The sequence below is a fragment of the Peromyscus maniculatus genome, chromosome 3 (assembly GCF_049852395.1).
Source record: "Peromyscus maniculatus bairdii isolate BWxNUB_F1_BW_parent chromosome 3, HU_Pman_BW_mat_3.1, whole genome shotgun sequence".
NCBI lineage: Eukaryota > Metazoa > Chordata > Mammalia > Rodentia > Cricetidae > Peromyscus > Peromyscus maniculatus.
This window is the reverse complement of record NC_134854.1, coordinates 17,637,945-17,659,482: the sequence shown is the minus strand read 5'-3', so window position 1 is coordinate 17,659,482 and position 21,538 is coordinate 17,637,945. Positions and strand designations below refer to the sequence as shown.

The 21,538-nt window shown below is 43.2% G+C and overlaps 1 protein-coding gene across 14 annotated transcripts in view; it reads right to left on the bottom strand.

Moving 5' to 3' along the window:
• Ica1 (islet cell autoantigen 1) overlaps positions 1-17,814 on the bottom strand; it is a 141,603-nt gene extending 123,789 nt beyond the window's left edge. For 4 of the 14 annotated variants that reach the window (XM_042272799.2, XM_042272800.2, XM_076566206.1 and 1 more), the window contains exon 1: positions 17,656-17,809. The gene's annotated coding sequence lies outside the window, so the exon portion shown is untranslated. Of the gene's footprint in view, positions 1-17,321; positions 17,543-17,655 lie in introns of those variants that run through there. The other 10 variants (XM_076566201.1, XM_076566208.1, XM_076566203.1 and 7 more) reach the window with 5 other exon arrangements.
• Between the last annotated feature and the right edge of the window lie 3,724 nt (positions 17,815-21,538).

The window sequence follows — 21,538 nt, the reverse complement described above, 5'->3', positions numbered from 1 at the left end:
CTCCATCAGTGCACCTTGGGCACCAATATCTCAACCAGTGCACCTTGGGCATCGATAACTCAATCAGTGCACCTTGGGCACCAATACCTCCATCAGTATACCTTGCCCACAAGGATGTCTGAGTTTTTTGTCAAGGAAGGCAAAGCAGTTCATCAATGATGATCATGAATTGATGGTGATGATGATAATGATAGATCTGTTCAAAGATGTTGGGCTCTAAGAGTTAATAATGAAGAGTAATCTCTTATTTCAGCAAAACAATCCTAGCAAGGTGGCAGTGATTTCCTGGGCAGTGGGTTCTTAGTATAAGACAGAAGTAGAAGGGAGGAATGCCCTTCTGCTTAGAGATTAGCTCCTGCCACTTTGATGATACCAAGGCAACCAATTAACCCCATTGGATTTTCCAGGCTGCACCTTAAAAGTATTGCAATATGTTTGCCTCATAACCCAGGGTCAGGCATTAAAACCCTGGTTTGTTCTAGCCACCCTATGAGACTGAGAGATCATCTTGCCCTGTGGAGAGAAGCTAGAAACAAGGAAGAGGAATACTTTTTGCATTTTATATTGGAGTTCTGTGCAATCATTATGCCCATTTTTTTTCCTTTGGATATGCTTCCTGTATTGAGCTCACAGGGAATTTGATCCCCCAATATGAATAAATAAAAGATATTAACTACCCATACACTTGTCTTTTAAACATCAATTTGGAACAGTATGGACATAAACAAAAGTCTTGGTTTCCTCCCCACACTAATCTGACGCTCACAGAATGCTGAAGCGCAGTCTAACTTGTTGCTACACACTGAGGTAGTCAGTCTAGCTGCCTTGATATTGGAATCTTCTTGACAACAAGATATGAGAAGGGCATCTTCATTCCAAGCATGCTGGCCTCAGCTGTAATGAACACTTATTCTGGCTTAGAACCCTTTCCCGTGAGTCTTCACAGCAGGGAAGTTAGCGGGTGGCACCTTTGATTACATATAAATTATGAAAATAATCTAAAGTTCTTGAGCCAACATTCATGAAAAAAGTACCATCATTCTGCCACACTGGCGCTGCCAACCCACGAAAACATTTTAATAGGCAACTAGCTTCCTCGTGAATATATTCTAAGTGTGTCATGTTCCCTTCAGAAACTGTCATGTTTATAATTACCCTTCCAGTTTTGGTGGTAGAATTTTCTTTTCCAGTCAAAAGGAAGTTTTTCCTTTGGATGAAGGACACGAATACAGATACTGTTTCCTTGGGTGTGTACTGAGCTGATGGTAGAGTGCCTTGAATTGCAGATCCAAATTTTTCATTTTCCTCTATGATTTATTCTAAATTTCTCCATTCTAGATAAAAATGGCACTATCTTAGAGCTGTTGAGTTCTGTTTGTGTACATCACCCTTTAGGTCTCTTTGGGAAGTGGGCCATCTTTCTCCCCATAAGTATACACTTTAGCCATGTAAGAACAAGGCAGCGCACTGGAAGAACCCTTCAGGAAGACCACTCCTCCCTAGTACTAGCATCTCTGGACCACATAGCATCAAGTCTATGGTGCAAGTCTGTTCACATTTCAACATCTCTGAAACCAGATATGTGTTACAATCATCACTACCTTGCCAAATATTTGGCAGTCACTTTTCTTTCAAGGAACATAAATAGTAGGCATCATGACAATGACTTCTTGCATCTGATGAGATACAGAATCATTCTTTACAATCAAGCCTTGGTAAGAACTGCACATCAGTATATATCACAGGTGTTTGTAGCCATGTGCATATAACTGCAAAGGAGACCTGTATCAGGGAATTGCCATTGTGGTCTGTGATAGAAAACTCATGGCAAGATAAGATCAAGTGTCTGAAGAGACACTGAAGAGAAGGAACAGCCACTACCTGGCTTCTGGACCAAGTCTCTCAGAATTAGCGATTATAGTCAGGCAAATGGTGTGAGTGAATATGGAGGGAAAGAAATGAACAAAATTTTTCTTCAATAGAATTGTGCAGTGGTGTGTGTAGCCAGTCACAAGCAGCTATGCATTATCATCACATAAACACATGTACCAGGAGACATGCAGGGCCTAGTCACTGAAGACACCCGGGCCGTCTCATCACTTAAATTGGTTCAGTAGACCCCAGAGGGTAGACACTCAGGGTACTTCCTTCCCATTAGTGAGTATCTTTTCAACGCTGCCTTTGCTGGTGCGCCAGTCATTTGAGCGCCCATCACAAGGCTAAGCTTCTGGTGTGTCTCTTGGCTTCGCCTTCCCACTGACTAGTTAATAATTAACGTCATCTCCTTGTACCATTTGTCTATTATTCAATAGCTTAATCTCCTCTGAAAAAAAATGACCAATTTTTAAAACCAGTTTCTTTCATATGCCAAAACCTACATGTTAGGCAATCGTTTTATAAAACTCAACTTGTACCTAACTTGTTTTCAGTTAGTTGGTTCACCTGTTGCTTCCAAATAATTTAAAATAAGTCTTTCCATCTGCTTTTCTGGTGTGTAACCAGATTGAATGCCAGTCATAACACAGACATTACGGAATGAAGCCCTATTTCTTGAAGTGAAGCTGAGACACTTACCCAGCCTGGGCGTGTACTGCTGGCTACTGTGTTTGCCTTATGAAAAGCATCAGAACAGTAGCAGATGGTCTAGGTATCAAGGTGACACTAAACTAAGTGTCTGCAACTCTTCTGGTAGGGTATGTTTTCAGTTCTTTTATCTCCGGTCACTTCCCCATATGTCAATAATGAATTTGATCAATGGTGGAGAGCCCAGCCCATGGTGGGTGGTGCCATCCCTGGGCTGCTGGTCCTGGTTCTATAAGAAAGCAGGCTGAGCAGGCCAGGAGAAGCAAACCAGTAAGCAGCACCCTTCCAGCTCCTGCCTCCAGGTTCTAGCCCTGCTTGAGTTTCTGTTCTGATTTATTTCAATGATGGACTGTAATCTGGAAGTGTAAGCCAAATAAACCAGAAGTATGTTTTGAGTATAAATATTAAACTAGTTTCAGTAAGAGCAGTGAAAAAAAGGACCAATTTCTTCAGGCATAGTTAATTGCATTTATTATTTTAAAATCTTGGCTCATCAGATGGTGTCTTCATGTGGTCAAGAATGGGAGAGTGCCATGGAGCATAGGAAACTCAACTCACATTCCATCTTTGTACAAAGGACAACAGTTTTGACTAGATGTAGTGGGTGTTTTTCTCTCTCTAATACCATAGGGCTTCTCTCTAGATTTTCATAAGGTTGTGATTACTTGAACATTTCAGTAGATTCTATTTCTAGGTTTATGTCCCCTGAATTTTTTTTGTTGACATTTCATAAATTCACAAGTAAATGTGAGGCAGGATCATGCCTTAATTTTGTGAGTCAGAAAAATCTTACATGAGAAAAACAGAATTCTGACCTTATTCAAAGCAGCTAAAAGATGGCTGAGTTTTTATTAAACTTTACAGATGCAAGTCATTGCTAAGCTACATATTATGTTAATGACTTGAGGGTCTTAGAATATTTTCAAATGATCATTTTATTCATGTATTAAAACAACTTAGACATTAATATACAGGGTGTCTTAGTTAGGTTTTTCTATTGTGATGAAACACCATGACAAAAAAAGCAAGTTGGGGAGGAAAGGGTTTATTTGGCTTACACTTCCAGATTATAGTCCATCATTGATGGAAGTCAGAACAAAAACTCAAGTAGGCCTAGTACCTAGAGGCAGGAGCTGATGCAGAGGCCACGGATGGGGTGCTGCTTACTGGCTTGCTTCCCATGGCTTGCTCAGCATGCTTTCTTATAGAACCCAGGACCAGCAGCCCAGGGATGGCCCCACCCACCATGGGCTGGGCCCTCCACCACTGATCACTAATTGAGAAGAAAATGCTTTACAGCTGGATCTCATGGAGGCATTTCTTCAACTGAAGCTCCTTCCTCTCTGATGACTGTAGCTTGTGTCAAGTCGACACACAAAATCAGCCAGTCCAACTGACCCCTTGTCAACTCGACACACAAACATCACTACAAGGCCACAACCCTTCCTTTTTTATTCATCCTCAAGACCTCACATTAAAAACGCAAATTTAAAAGTCCCACCGTCTTTACACATTAAATTTTCAGTCCCTTTAAAGTAGCTAATCTCTTTTCAAATCCAAAGTCTTTTAAAATTCAAAGTCTTACAACTGTGGGCTCCAGAAAAATACTTTTTCTTACTTTAAGAGGGAAAAATCAGGGCACAGTCACAATCAAATCAAAGTAAAGCCAAATTCCAACCATCGGATGGCTGGGATCCACTCACGATCTTCTGGGCTCCTCCGAAGGGCTTGGGTCGCTTCTCCAGCTCCGCCCTCCGCAGCACACACAGCTTGTCTTCTAGGCTCCAGCTGGCTCCACTCCACTGCTGCTGCTGGAGTTACTGAGATCTCAAAAACACTGGGGTCTTCTGCTGCAACTGGGCTGCACTTTCTTTCACCAATAGCCTCTCTCTCATAGGCTCTCTTCATGGTGCCAAGCCTCAAAGTCTTCGCATGACCCCTTCAGTCCAGGGCTTTCAACTGCCATGAGACTATATTTTACCAATGGCCTCTTTGGGCCTCTCACAGTGCCAAGCGTCAGCTGCTCTCCATGACCCCTTTATACTTTCAAATTCAGTACCACCTGAGGAACTCTTACACATTACCACATCCAGCTGACAGCGTAAGCTACAACCTCGGCTGCCTCTGGAACACAGCTTCTCTGCGCTCTCAGGAAACAATTCCCAGAAGATTTCACTTCAGTGACACTGGTCTCTTCTTAATCACTGTTAATTTCTTAGCTCCAGCAGACCACCATCAAATATTCCAGCAAAAGAAAGTTTCACTTTAGTAGTTCTTGTATCTTGTTAATCACAGCCGATTCTTGAGTCCCAGCTAACCAGAACCACAGAATCTTAATTCAAAATAACAAATGGCCCTGACAGAGCCTTTAAACTTCCCTCTGAAACTTCACAAGCCACGCCTACGGCATCTGCACTCCTCCTAACATTCGCATCTCCCAAGCTCTTCAGGAACATCCCACTGAGCTCCTAACATTCTTCTAACCCAAAGTTCCAATGTCCTTTCACAAACCTCCCCAAACCTGTTCAGATCTGTCACAGCAATAACCTACTCCTGGTACCAACTAGTCTTAGTTGGGGTTTCTATTGTGATGAAACATCATGACCAAAAGGCAAGTTGGGGAGAAAAGGGTTTATTTGGCTTACACTTCCAGATCACAGTCCATCACAGGAGAAGTCAGAACAGAAACTCAACCAGGGCTAGAACCTGGAGGCAGGAGCTGTCACAGAGGCCAGAGAGGGGTGTTGCTTATGGGCTTGCTTGCCCTGATTTGCTCAGCCTGCTTTTTTTTTTTTTTTGTAATTACTGAGATAATTTTATTGGAAACAAAGTGACAGTACAGATTAAAAAGGGATACACTATCAAGGTTAACAGCAGGCCACAAAAATGAGAGTACCTTCAGGTTACAGTTTGGGGTATTTTTTTTTTTTTTTTTTTTTTTTTTTTGGTTTTTTCGAGACAGGGTTTCTCTGTGTAGCTTTGCGCCTTTCCTGGGACTCACTTGGTAGCCCAGGCTGGCCTCGAACTCACAGAGATCCGCCTGCCTCTGCCTCCCGAGTGCTGGGATTAAAGGCGTGCGCCACCACCGCCCGGCTAGTTTGGGGTATTTTTTATTTATTTATTTTTTGATGATGCATGCCTTTATTTTTTATTTATTTATTTATTTTTTGAATGCCAAATGCCCGTTTATTGAAGCAGGGAGGAGGTCTTAAACACAGGCTTACAGCACAATGGGAGAACCCCGGAAGGGCAGACGTTCGCTACTGATGTTTTACAATCTTGTATCTAAGCTGTTAATGTCCATTATGCAGGATACACAGACAAGGAACTTCCGTTAAGCATTGAAGAGGGTGGAACCCGGCAGGAAATTAGCATAGGGAGGATATCAAGGTCAAGGTCAGCAAGCAAGGCAAGAACTACCCAAAACGGGGGGCCAGGGCCCTACAGGTCCCCTCTTCTACTAAAAAATGAGCTTCTGACTTAGGTTGCATGGGACATCAGCAGGTCACCTTACCCATCATGGAGACACCTGCCCAGGCCACATAGGCACTCTGTCTTAGGTTGGTCAGCACCCCTCAGGTATTACCCGTTTCTGAATACTCATTATCACACAGGCTCAATCGTGTGTGAGCTACAGAGTTAACTGCTGCTAAAGATCTCAAAGTGGCGCTGGGCTTGCAATCTGTGTGTTCGACATAGAAAAGACCAACAGAAGTCCTAACCCACCCATAGCCAGTAGGCTAAAGGCAACTGAGCCATTCCCTTCCTTAACAAGCCTTACTGCTACATAATCAAAACACTATACATACAGAACAAAGAAAAAATATTAAGAGCCGCAAAGGAAAAAGACCAAGTAACATATAAAGGCAAACCCATCAGAATAACACCAGACTACTCAATAGAGACTATGAAAGCTAGAAGGTCCTGGACAAATGTTATGTAGACACTAAGAGACCATGGATGCCAACCCAGACTATTATACCCAGCAAAACTCTCAATCACCATAGACGGAGTAAACAAAATATTCCATGATAAAAACATATTTTTTTTTATAGGATCCAGAACCACGAGCCCAGGGATGGCACCCCCAGCCATCGGCTGGGCCTTCCCCCATGGATCACTAATTGAGAAAATGCCTTACAGCTGGATCTCATGGAGGCATTTCCTCAACTGAGGCTCCTTCCTCTCTGATGACTCTAGCTTGTGTCAAGTTGACACACAAAACCAGACAGCCAGTACACAGGGCATAATTAACATTAATGATTCCACAAAACCATTAAAATCAACTTCCCCAAATAATTATATTTTAATCATTTCTAAGATACTCCTGAATATCAGTAAAATCTGATACACCAATAACCACACCAAAAACTTGTACCTTTCCATGTCTCTTCACCTATGTGACTTCACACAACATCAGTAAAATTGACTAGGCTAGCTGACACAAGAATATCCTCTTGCACAAAAACTCTACAGCCCATTTTAATTTCAGAGATATCGAAAAACCAAGAGAAAGTCTAGAGATATTAAACACAACATTGTCTGTTTTGAGTTGTGGAAATTGGGTTCCAAAATTGGAGATAACTTGTTTAAGTTGAGGTTCAAGGTCAGATTCACAAGGAAGAACACTGGGGAAAGGATAAAAACAAACCAGAAAATTCAAGCTGCCCACAAGGAGTGTGGCCTATTTGGTCCCACTCCTCGTCTATTGCCCACAGCCCTGCTGTCAAAGGACAATCCAGGTAAATTTCCTATTACAAAAAACATAGCAGCCATACCCGGAGGCTGACATTTGCAGGTAATAACCCTGAAGGAAATCTGTAAGTGTGAGTCATATAAAAATGTGTATCAGTCAACTGTAACACTAGGAACAGCAAAAGAGCAAATAGTTGGCCTTTGCTGATGAAGAGTAATTGATGAAAAAGAGAGGAGGGGGTTTGCTGTATAAATTATATCACCTTTGATTTTATCTGTTTATGTAACTTTCAAATGCTAATTCAAGTGCAGCATACAGATTTGAATCTTTATTTGTGGTGGTGTTTTCTCTAAAACATTAACCTGAAAAGGTGAAGTATGACAAATGAAGAACACTCTACCAAGACAGACAAGTGTCTAAGTAAACAACTATGAAGAAATAAAACCCCCTTCAAATATCAGCACAGGACATTATTAAATGACTGAGCCAAACGTTATTCTTAAACTGCATTTCACTGGGACTGAAGTGTAACACTTGGAAGGCTGTTACAAATATTACTTTACAGAATGAAAACAAGTCTAAATTTTTGTTATGAAAGAATAATCTATGATAAATTAACTTTATCATGTAAGACTATCCAATGTAGCAGCCACTGGCCACATGTGGCAACTAAACACTGAAAATATAGCTAATTGGAATTCAGATATATTGTCTGTGTAAAACTCATAGGTGGTTTCAAAGACTTAAGAAACAAAATAAAATAAAAAAGGAATCCAAACCAGCAAAATATCTTATTAATAAATCTATATTTTATGTTTATACAAATCATTTGTATTCACTTATATATCTATATATATTTAAATTCTATAGAATTTTTTTCCTTTATATAAGACAAATGTTAAATGGGATATACAATATGCATTTAAGTAAAATATAATATACACATATTTTATATTTAACTGTATTGTATGTATGTGTTACAAAGCTTTACATTTCATACTGAAATATTTTTATATATTGAACAATATAAAATAAGTTAATTTCACCTGCTTATTTTAGTATTTTAAATTAAGAACACTTTAAAATGACTAGACTGCCTAAAATCCTATCTGTATGGCTACCACTGTATTTTTGTTGGATAGTCTTGGTCTAAGGCATTAGGCAAATCAGCAAAGAGCTTAGGTCACCATTATTCTATGTTAAATACATGATACACTTAATCCATTTCTTTCCTAGAATTGGTGGCTTTAGTTGGTCAAAGACATCATTATATACTCATATATGTTAATTTAAAGTGACTTAACCTACAAAATCACCATCCATCACATTTTCCTATTTTTTTTTTTTCAGTTAGGTCCAGTCTATGTATGACACTTGTTGATTCACACAAGATTTGTCAGAGTGATAGAGCGGGCTGGGAACTAAAGGCCCATCAAAAGTGAAAAGATACACCTGCCATCACAGCTATTGGGAGGCCAAGGAAGCAAGATGGGAAGTTCAAGATCTATCTGGGCTACAGAGTGAGACCCTATCTCCAAATAAAAGCTACAAAATGGGCTGGGAGTTGTAGTGTAGTGGTACTTGCCCAGCAGATGAGAGGCCCTAAGTTCAATCTCTGGTATTGTGTTTTAAAAGAGATGAGAAGAATCCCTTTCTCTCTCTCTCTCTCTCTCTCTCTCTCTCTCTCTCTCTCTCTCTCTCTCTCTCCCTCCCTCCCTCCCTCTCTCTCTCTCTCTCTCTCTGTATACACACACACACACACACACACACACACACACACTTACAAATACAGATATGAGATAGATATTTACAGACAAAATACATTAGATATAGTCCATACACAAACAGAATGGTTAACAGTGAAAAGAACAAGATTGACCACAGGGTCCACAATGATATGAAACTGCACATCTGTTTAATGCCAGCAATCGGAGGATGTGACATGGACGCAAGATTTTTCTTCAAAGAGATTAGAATGCATCTATGGCTGTAGGTGCTTGTAGCTGAGAACTATAGAGGATGTAAAGATCATTTAGTCCAGCCTTCTGTTTTCACAGATTAGGGAACTGAGGCTCATGGCTGAAGGAAAGTTCCCAAGGCAGAGTAAGCCTCTTTCAATAGACAAGACAGCTGAAGTCAACACACATCAGGATGAGGTCTATAAAATGTCAACGCTGTGCAGAGACCCTGCAAACAAGACACCACGGCTCCTTTCTCTGGGACTGGCACACATTCCAGGACTTTCCTTGGTTAAATTGTGGCAACTAAATCTCAGCTTGAGCTGAGAGTGGCTTGTGAGGAAAGATGAAGGTCTTAAGAGTCAGTGACAAAGCAAGAGAAAATGATATTTTTGGGTTTTCCTATTAGCTGGGCCATCCAGTTAATGTTATTTGAGAACCAGCACATGATACCTATTCCAGTTTCTTTCTACTTTCTCAGTGAATACACTTATGAGATTAAGCAGTACTGAAGCCCAGAGCTTACATGGCAGGCTGAATACTTTGATGGGAATCTGGAAGGGCAGGTCAGTGAAAATATACCTGATAGGGCTGGCCCTGGTATAATAACAAGGAAATTGCATGAAACCTCCAGGTCAGCAGGACAGAGGAGAGAAGCAGGAAACAGAAAGAAGGGATAGCCTGGCACCAACACATGCTTCTGTGTTGTTGATCAACACATCACCAACTGTGATGCTGCTCAGGGGCAGGGCAATGCTAGAGCACTGGATGAGAAGACTCCTGACCTCGGGGAACAGCAAGTGGGAGAAAGCTCCCCAGGGTGATGAGGGGCAGCATCTCTGCTCCTGTACACTGGAAACCATGGCCTTGGATGTGCCTGGACACCTGTCATAGTGTCTGCTCTCTGTGTATACTGCTCATTTCTTTAGAACTATCCAACACCATGGCCATAACCCCTGCAGTTCTCCATCTTCCCATTAAGAAGGACAGTCAGATCCCCAGGCCCCTGTGACCTTTGGCCCCCAATTATTTCTTGTTTCAAGTTAGTCCACTCCCTTGCTTTCAGCTTTCTGTTCCCATTCAATGTCTTTTTACCCCAAAGTCCTGACCTCTTCCTTCTCTGAAGGATTCCTCAAGAAAACACTCTCCTTGCTAAACCTTCCTGATAGCTCCTCCTCTTCCATGCCCACATCTCAAATATCACTACCTGTATACAAAGCTCCGCCTCAGCCGCCTTAGGACACACTTGGCTCTATCTAGGCGTCTTCATGTATTTCCACACTTCAATCACCAGCTGTACTCCAATGACTTCCAAAATTAAACAGCTCTCCAGAATATGAGATCAACGTCTTCCATCATTTCCATCACCCACCGGCTTCCTGCCCCGCCCCCTCCCAAAGTGGGCTCTTGACTATTGAGCTACATCCTCTCTGAGACTTCACATAGTTAGTGTACAGGCTCCTCAATTTCAGTACAACTAAAACCTGATCTTTCTTCTTTCCCTTTCTACATAGTCTCTTTGCTAGGTACCAGCACTGACTCCACCAAGTGGCCTCATTTGAGAAGCAGCCATCTCTCTGATTTTAGCCTCCACACTCTTCCCATTTATTTCTCCTTCAGCACATCTTTCCCCTTTCTGTCTACACAGCAGGACCCGGCCTAGGACTTCTGAGGCAGCACTCTTCCAGTATCTGCCCACTCCATTCTTTCACACTGTTTTCCAGACAATTCCTGTAAGATGCAAATTTAATCATGCTGTTTGTTTTGCAACTCAAAATACTTTCATCACTGTCTTGCCATTAGAGAAACTCTGAACTTCTTGGCAAAGCACAGGACTTTTTCCCCCCAGGTTATACTGTGTCGCAAAGAACTGTCCTCCTGATATTTCAGACAACTAGAGCTTCATATATATATATATATGTGTGTGTGTGTGTGTGTGTACACTATATATATACACATGTATACACTATATGTACACTATATATACTATATATATATATATATATATTTTTTTTTTTTTTTACACTGTTTCCTGCAAAGTCCCCCTTCCTCCAGTTTAGCATCTCCTCAAGTGCTGCCTCCCCAGGGAAGCCTCAGGAACCCCAACACATGCCTTCCACTGCATTTCTCCAGGGATCTCCCCATTCCTGTACTCCCACTTAGGAATTCGCTGTCTCAGGCTGGGAATGGCACTGCACTTCCTCACTCTCCTGCACGAGCTCATTCCATTTGTATCTCTCTCTGGCCTCTTGAGAGCTGGAGCCCACAACTTCATCTCCCTGGCACCCAGCACAGCACCAGTAAGTGCAGGACAAAGGTTACAATTGTAGGCTGTCACTAACTGAACACTTGACATGTGAGAAGCACCTATCCAATGACTTCATCTGCAAGACACAACCAAGAGGAGGTCATTCCATTCCCAGTTTGCAAGCAAAGAAATAAAACAAATTAAAAAAAAAAAAAAAACTTAGAAAATAACTTCTCCTTTGGCCAATAGCTAGGAAACTCAAACCAGTTTTGGACTTCTGGCTTCCTGTTTTTAAGCACTCCACATCAGTCTAGGTTGAAATGAGGTTGGCTAATGAGGCTAAAACATATTCCTAGATAACCACTGACTCAGAATACTTTCAAAGGCTGACAGACTCACTTCTACCAACAGGGAAAAGGACACCATTTATGAAATCTGGCAGTCTGCTCTCTCTGAGGATGCCCACCCAGGAAACAGTACATAGAACCCTGGAATTCTTCTAAACAGCACTGTAAAGCTTCAAGCACTGTGAAGTGTGTCCTATCCTGGGAACCGAGGAGGAGGGAGCAACAGAGAAGACAGCATGCAGTGGCATGGATGTTTATGTTTAGACTGCTTTAGAGAGACTCCTCCCACCACTCTCACCACCACAATTAGAGAACTTCCCTGCTCTTCAATTGAGACCATCAGAAAAGTCAGTATCATTTGCGTGGTCGGTGTCCCATCATGAAATGCATGTACTTTGTTTTTCATTCCACAGTACTCCACTGCCTTTAGATTTTAACTCCCTTTTAAATTTCCTGTATTTTGGGCTAATTATATTCTAAATTGACAACTGCAAGGTTCTCACTTTCTAATGCCTTTTAAATATCAAGCTTCTATTTTGTACTGATACGTCAATGCCTTTGCAACTACCCAGCACATAATTGAAATTAACTCTGGGTTTACACTCATAGATTATCCTACTTTCCTAGTTTCTGTGGCTACTCCAGGCTCCAGGTTATACAGTCTCAAATAAGGATGAGGAACAAGGACCACTAATAATGAAGAACACGCATTTGTCTTTCTGGTTCTGAGTTGCCGCATTCAGTATAATATTTTCTAGTTCCATCCACTTACCTGAAATTTTATGATTTCATTTTCCTTTACAGCTCAATAACATCCAACTGTGTATACACACACATTTTCATGATCCATCATCAGTTGAGGGGCATTTAGGTTGTTTCCATTTCCTAGCTACTGTGAATAGAGCAGCAATGAACACGGCTGAGCAAGTATCTGTGGAGTAGGATGTGCAGTGCCAAGAAGTAGATCTACTTTTACAGTTTTGAAAATTCTTCATGCTGATTTCCAGAGTGCCTGCACCAGTTTGCAATCCACCAACAGTGAGTGAGGGTCTCTCCTTTCCCCCACATCCTTGTCCACATTTATTGTCAACTGTCTTCTTGATCTTACCCATTCTGATGGGGCAAGATGGAATCTCAAAGTAGTTGTAATTTGCATGTCCCCAAGAATGCTGCACATTTTTTGAGGTATTTCTTAGATATTTTTATTTCTTCTGTTCAGAACTATATGTCAGTTGGATTACTTTCTTGACTCTCGATTTTGAGTTCTTTATATATCCTGGCCATCATTCCTCTATCAGATATCCAGCTGGAGAAGATTCCCTCCCACTAGGTGGTCTTGGAACCTCGAGGAGAATCCACTCCTGCCACTTTTCTAAGCCAGTGTAATTCCTGACTGCATCCTAAATTCTTAGCCTTCCATCTATAGGTAAATTCAGCTCCTGTGCCTCTTCAAGAAAGCTTATTTTTGCAGCAGATGGAGAGTATCACAGAAAGACACAACTGATCAAAATGCTGAGAACAACTTACTGTGGGATGCCCAGCCCCAAATGACACATCTCAAACACAGCCTCCTACACCTAAGGCTCAAGAAACACCATGGAAGATGAGGTGGGAAGACTTTCTTTAATTTATTTATTTTTATTTTATGTGCATTGGTGTTTTGCCTGCATGTATGTCTGTGTAAGGGTATCAGAACCCCTGGAACTGGAGTTACAGTCTTGAGCTGCCATGTGGGCATTAGGAATTGAATCTTGGTTCTCTGGAAGAGCAGCCAGTGCTCTTAACCACTGAGCCATCTCTCTAGCCCAAAGTGGAAAGATTTTAAGAGCCAGAGGAGCAGGATGTCTGCTGTAAGATTATATCTTTTATAGATTTTTTACAGGGAAGCCATACCCATGAAATCTCAACAATATGGTCGAAGCCTAAACAAGCCCCAAACAATGACAACATCAGTTGACAAGCCAATGTGGACAGGGAAAATCTCACAAGGCCTCACCCCTAGATGGAAAGTTACAGGAAACTAATGACTGCTGAGAGAGCAAACTTAAGTCTTCCCCACTCCCTTGATTGGTTATCCAATACCAAGCAGCCAGCCATAAAACCATACACATACAAGCAACGCTAAACAGATTCAGTATATATATATATATATATATATATATATATATATATATATACAGTAATTATTAAAGAGAAAATCAGAGTGTGCAACAGTGTGGGAGATGGATCTGGAGGATTTGGGATAAGAGTCAAGTAAGGGTAAATATGATCAAAATACATCGTATGAATTTCTCAAAAAATATACATTTTATATTAAAGAAAGTCAACTTAGAGGATAAATTGGGCATGACAGAGCAGGGCTTCCCACCTCATGATATCCAGGAAGCAGAGAGAGCGAGGGAACAGAAAAGAAGCAAGACCTGATATGTGACATAATCTTGAAAGATATGCCCCCATTGGATCACATCTTCTAATCAGATCCACCATCTTCCACTACTGCCATCAAATTATGAACCCATTCATGAGCTAATTCATGGATGAGGTTAGAGCTCTCAGGAACCCATCAGTTTTCCAAACCCAATCTGTGAACGCTACATTGGTGGCCAAGCCTTCAGCACATGAGCCTTGGGGAGAGATTTCTGCACAGGCTCCAGTCCCGCTCAAACTGAGACTCAAAGCCTGTGTGTTCTCTGTTATCTTCCTTGGTACTAGATATGATTGTAGAAAGAAACATAATTGGAAACCAAGAAAAAAAAATGTTTTACTTCTATGAGTCATGGAGTGTGAGGTTCTATGAGGCCTCTGGATGGGTGTGGGGGGTAATAAGGCTCATAAACTGTAATCTGCTTTACTCCTGTGACCACGCATCTCTTATATCTGATAATAGTAAGACACTGGTGACCACGGAATGCCAGTCCTGCTGTAGCCACCCATCTGTAGACTTCCAACTGTCACGATCACCCAGTAGAGAGGAAACATGTTTCCAGATCCCAGTGACCTATCCATTCCCCCATTTCTCTTGCAGGTTCCTGTAACTTGAGAGCTCATGTTCAACACTAGTTTATCCTACTAGGTCTTGTCATACTCCCCGTGGGAGTTTGAATGTAATTGGCCCCCATAAATTCATAGAGTGGCACTATTAGGAGGTATGGCTTTGTTGGAGTGAGTATGGTCTTGTTGGAGGAAGTGTGTCACTGTGAGGGTGGGCTTTGAGGTTTCCTATGCTCAGGATACTGCCCAGTGTCACAGTCTCCTTCCTCTTGCCTGCAAGATTTAGGACTCTCAGCTACTCCCCCAGTATCATGTCTGTCTGCATGCCACACCATGATGATAATGAACTGAACTTCTGAAACTGTAAGCAAGCCTCCTCAATTAGATGTTTTACTTAGAAGAGTTGCCATGGTCATGGTAGCACTTCACAGCAATAGAAGCCCTAACTAAGACACTCTCCTTCCACTGATACAGCTGCTTCTACCTGGGAAAAAAGTACGTGTGCCATTAGATACATTGAAAATAGTCATGTGGAAGATTTTCTATTGGGGAACAAGATTTAACATACTTTTCATAAGTCTAGACACAGAAATAAAGATGCTCAGACAGAGCAGTTAAACAGATACTCAGGTCTACCAGATAGTGGAAAGGGTATAAAATCACAAGCAATTACCAGCTGATGTCTTTAGCTTTCATTGGAGGATCAAGGGTCAGTTTTCTAATGGCAGGTTTCTCTAATTATTGCAAGTAACAGAACTCTGTAGTTTAACTGCTAGGTTTCCTCAAGATTCATTTTTAATAACATTGCAACCATTTTCCTAAGTAATAAGAAATGCTATTATAAAATAGCATCTGTTGCAATCAAAACTCCTGTACTGGGCTAAGACCAAACTTCGTGTTTGAGAGACTAAGAACCATAAACTTATTTTGAACCTATAGTATTCTCTACAAATATGTTTTAAAAATAAAAATTGAAACCTAAAAAGAAAACAGAAGCAATTGGGGGTGGGCAGTGAGATGGCTGGGCAGGTAAAGGTACTTATGGTACAAAGCTGGCAACCTGAATTTAACCCCTTGGAACCTACGGAAAGGCCGAAGGAGACAACCAAGTCCGCAAATTTACTCTATGACCTTCCCACGTGGGGCATGGCGCGCTAAGGGTGCTCAGACATTATGCACAGACGTATACACAAAACAACAATAAAAGTGTGTGTGTGTGTGTGTGTGTGTGTGTGTGTGTGTGTGTGTGTGTGTGTTGAACAAAGGGTAAGAAACATTTGGGAGTGTGGATTTAATAATCATGTCCTACTTTACTTCTTAGCTTCAGAGCAGTTGAGATATCAGACTTAAACCAGAGGATCATGGGAGCCAATTTGAGAGACAGGGCTGAAATAATCATGTTTTCAGTAAGTTATCGTTTATGGGACCATAATGGTCAACAAATATCCTGAGTGTCTTCCTTCCTTCATTACCATTTTCAAACCAGCTGGTGATGTCTTTTCAAAATCCCTGTAATTTTTAGTTACCAGATCTTAGGCATCAAAGGCTGCCCCCCCCCCGCCCATGTTGATGGACAAACCCTTTCTTGAGCTGTTTTCAATGCTACCTAAAAAGGGGAGGGTGTCGTCTCCTTTCTAAACCTTAATTTCTCCCCCAGAAAGAGGCAGCTAATACTATTTGCCAACATATCGGCATGGGGCGTTAGAGGCCCTAAAGACAAGTTGAGGGGCTTTGGGACGCTCCAAGTCAAAAGATAGTGGGGAGGGTAACGGGAGCCTCTCGGGAGAAAGACTGGCATAACAGGATATACTTTCAGAGGAAACAGGAGCTGCGTTAACCTCGGGGCAGGAAAGGCGGAGTCAGCAGCGCAGCACCCAAAGAAACCCGCGCGCCAGGCTTTGCAAGAACGTGGCATGCTCAGTGACTCTTCCTAGCCCGCAGGGGCCAACCACAGGCCTCCTGGCACCAGTCATTATAAAAAAGGTACCCATCGGCGCTTAGCCACCCCTGCCAAAGACCAGCAATGGAGGAACAGCAAAAGCAAACGTCAGATACCGCTGCAGGTGAACTAGGCAACAAGTCAGCCCTAAACACAAGTCCCTGTCCAGAGGGTACCTAGACGGGGCGGGGGTAGGCCCTCATGCTCTGAAAAAGGGAGGCCAGCCGAGGGCTTGTGGGGATGCGGCTTGGGTGCGGGTGCAGGTGCTCTTAGGGATACCCTCCCGCTTCCCCGGGACTGACGCACGCTCCCAGAGCGCGCGCATCCTCCTCACATCCAGGCCCGAGGGAGGATCCGCAGGAGGGAAGGGAGATGATGCTCCTCCCGCACCCGGATCCGGGGCGGACGAGGTGACCCGCCTGTTACCCGCCGCCCCCAAAGGGCAGCGGAGGCAGCCTTGGCTTGGCGTCCCCAATCGCCCTGGCTGCCGCCGGGCGTCTCCCGCTGCAGCATGCAGCCCGCCCGGCTCGCCCCCGCCCCGGCCCCGGAGGGCAGGTACCTCGGAGCCCCGGCCCCTAGGAGCCTCCCGGCGGAGATCCGAGCGTCCCTCCAGCTCCCTGCGCCGACGTCAGCGTCAGCTCTGGCGAGGGAAGGGGCGGGGAGCGCAGGAAGCGGTCCTTCCTGCAGCGGCCGCCGCCAGCCGGAATAGCAGCGCCGAGCCCGTGCACGCCGCGCCGCAGCGCAGCACCGCTGCCCGGGCGGGCACCCCCGCCGCCCTCCCCTCACCCACTCCCGGGCCAGCGCCCGCCGCCTCCCTCCCACAGGGACAGCAACGGACGACCGCTCCCCCCACGGACCCCAGGATCCGGGTAGGGGGAGGGCGGTGGTCTCACCTTGTTTGGAGTGGATCAGGGATAAGAGGAGCGAGTGTCCCTCTCTCTGCTCCCTGGGGTCTTCCCGTGACCCCCATCTCTAGGGTATCCTGCGTTTGGACCTGCTGTCGGAGATAACCCCGCCCCTGCTCTCTGGCAGGTGTTCCACGTGTCCATAGTGCTCGCGTCACAATGACCTGTCTACAGGTGGCCAACGCAGAGAACGCCCCATAGTTCCCTCCTTGTATTGTGTAAGGAGTGCCTGCTACTTACTTCCTTTAGAGTTTGGGGGCTTGAATAGACAGGAGATTTCATGAGGTCAATGCCAGAACCCTCAGAGATTTGCCTCTGGAACCCAAATTTGTGCTTAAGGGCAAAAAGCCTTGATAAGGAAAAACAGTTGGGTATGTATATACCTATCTGTTTTTCATATCCATATGCCATAGCTGTGTCTTTTGTTTTTGACACAGCGTTTCATCCCTTCTTATCCTATGTCACAAGGATATCTTGCATATCACAGGAAAAAAGTGTGGAACAGTGGTTCCTAGTACCATGTCTCTTGAAACAGATTCCAGGGCTCATCCCTCCTTTTATGTCTGCATTGGCAAGTTTATTGAATGGTGACTGCTAGAAACAGCTCAGAGGGTGGAAAGAAAAATTACCGAAAAATGAAAGTCAGAAATCCACAGCTAACATCAAGGTGTGCTTCCTGGTGCCAAACCAATGCTGCAGCCTGTACATTGAATCCTTCTCGGGGGCCCAGCGTTGTAGGTGAAATGATTATTTCTGTTTTGAAGGTGAAGACACCGCTAGAGTGCCATAAAGAAGATGGCTGGAACAGAGGCAGGGTCAGTGGTAAAGAGCCAGGCTTGAACCTAGGGCTGTCCGAACCAAGAGACCTCACCTAATCCCAGGAGAGAATGGGGTTTAAAAAGACATAATTAGGTTGGGTATAAAGCTCACTGGTAGAGCACTTACCTAGCATGCACAAAGCCCTGAGTTTGATTCCTAGGAAAGCAAAGTAAATAAAAATGTAAGATTATAGTTTTTTAATAGAATGAAATGCTATGTTGTTCTAGCATCAGAGGTATCTGATAAATGACTAGCTGTGGCACCAAAGAAGGAATACAGTATTCCAGAGTTCCCCTTGACTCCATTCTTCTTACCAGTAGCCATTTGTTAGTTACATGAAAGCAGAAGAATCCCATTTATCGAAAGTTGTTTTTAAGGCAAGTACCTATGGTACAAGAGAGTCAGTTGAAAGTGTTCCCTGGAAGCATAGTTCACTGGAACTTAAGCACTGGAGAGAGTAGGGAAGCAGATTTACAGAACTATTACGTTTCCTTTCACACTTTTAAAAGCTAAGGCAGAAACCTTGGTGTGAGTCTGAGAGCCTGTCATGAAGGCTGACGTTTGGCTTTCAAAGACAATACCTGACCATGGCAAAATACACAATAAGCACTGACTGGCCAATGTGACACAGGATGATTCCTTACCTCCCAGAGAATTTAATGACACACCTTAAATGACTTATCATTTATTTACTTATTTGTTTTTTGAGGTGTGTTCTCGTTATGTAGCCCAAGCTAGGCTGGAACCAGAGATCCTCCTGCCTCAGATGCTGAGTGGTTGGACGACAAGATGTCCTACCATGCATACCTTCAAGTGACTTCATTTGCAGTCTTGTTCTAAAACTTAGGATAATATTTGAAGAAGGAAACAATTCCTGCTCATCCTACTTTATCATAGTGTATGCTTTCTCTTTTCACTTAAAAATTCTCCTGACTGGAGAGATGGCTTAGAGGTTAAGAACACTGACTGCTCTTGCAGCGGACCTGGTTTCGATTCCCAGCCCCCACATGGTAGCTTATAACCATCCATAGCTCCAATTCCAGGGAATCCAACAACCTCTTCTGATCTCCCAGGGCACCAGACACACATAGTGCACAGACATACATGCAAGCAAAACATCCATACAATATAAAAAAAAATGTAAAAAAAATTAAAATTCTCTTCTAGAATACTTTCGTTTGTTTCTAGGTATTCCATTGTTTCATCTTGCAGAGCATGTACAAGGAACCAGTGAAAATCAGAAACAATGAGAATGGTTATTGGATGATGAGATCTGAAATTAGAAAAAATTAAAATACAAATCCAGAGTTCAACAGCACAACAGACTTCTTCATAGGAAAAACTCTTTCTAGATTCAAGACATGCTGCTAGGTCTGCAGGAGTTAGGGATGCTAGGCTATTGCTAACAGGGATCCAGGAGAGCCGTGGCATGGTGAGGATAGTTTGTTTTCTTCCCTTAAAGTAATTTGGAAGGCAAGCCTTAGTGCCAGTTACTTTTCTTGTTGCTGCAGCCGAATAGTTAACAAAGGCATCTTAAAGAAGAAGGATTATTCTTGCTCATGGTTTGATGGGGTAAGGTAGATTATGGCAGGGAAGGCATGGCCATGATAGTGCGAGGCAGCTGGTCACATGGAATCACAGTCAGAAAGCACAGCGAGATGAAGGCCATGCCCGTGCTTTTGGTTTCTCATTTTCAGTCTCGGACCCCATCCCTAGGGTCAGTCTTCCCTATTCAGTTGACCCTCACAGACACAACCAGGGGTATGTCTCCTTGGTGACCAACACATCATAAGTCTACCCCTGTTATCTTAATGCCCAAATGCATCGGTTTTAATGGTAACATTCCACCCTTGGCCCTCAAAGTTCGTGTTTATCTCATAATGGAAAATGGTATTTAGTCTTCTTTGTTTCCAGAGTCTTAACAGTCCCAACATTGTGCCAAAGTCCAAAGACTTTTCTGAGACTTGGGGAAATCTTTTAACTCTAAGCTCCTGAAAGATTAAAAACAAAACAAAACAGTCAACTACTTCCAATACACCAAATAAACATTCCCCTTCTGAGAGGAAAGAATGGGGACATAGTGAGGAAAGATTGTACCAAAGCAAGACTGATACACTCAAGAGGTCTATATCTAGCATCTGGGGCTTGTGGTGGTGTCATCTGGGGTTCAGCATGCTTGGGAAGCTGTGCCTCTTGTGGTCTGCTACCTGCAGCACATGTAGCTTCTCCCTTGAACCAGCTCCACCCTTCTGTTCACTTTCCTCTGTGGATGCTCCGCCTTCCCCAGTCCTGGCATCTCAGCCAGTCTACAGCCGCCACTGCAACTTAGATTTTCTTTCACAGAATCACACAATGACCTCTCTGAGGCCCCTTGCAAGGAATCCAGTGATGCACCCTATTGCCTGGTCTCAATGACTTCCTAGAACCTTGATATAAGCTTCCATGACCTCATAACTCTTGTATTATTCATACTTGCAAAAGCAGCACCATGTGGATGATGTTTCTAAGGTCTATTGTCAGCTCAGGATACGGCTTGTACTTACCCCTTTACCACAGATACTAGAGGTCTCTGTGTGCTCTGTGGCTGAACCTGGGGCTGCTTCTCTAGGAAACCTGTTCAATGGTCCTCTCAATTCATCTCTCTTTTTTCAAATTAATTTGCAATTTAGAAGTTGGAGCTTTCTGTGGGTTGGGTCCTACTCTCAAGGTACTTTCCCTATTGGCCCAATGAAGAGGCGGAGGTTTCTCTTCATGACACTAATCTCTTTAACTTATCCGCACCTACTTCGTTTATATCTTTAATCTCTGCTACATTTCTTTCCTGGCCAAACAGCCATATTTCTTATTTCCTCACTCTCTCGCTGTAGAGCTGAGTGTGTGTGTGTGTGTGGGGGGGCACTAACCATACCATAATCTGGGTATTATGTTATCTTGGAATTTCCTCTGCCAAACAACTTAGTCCAGCACTTTTGATTTCAGCCTCACTCGAAGTTTCAGGACACAGAAGGTATTTGTAATCATCGCCACTTTATAGTATGAGTGGCTTCTACCT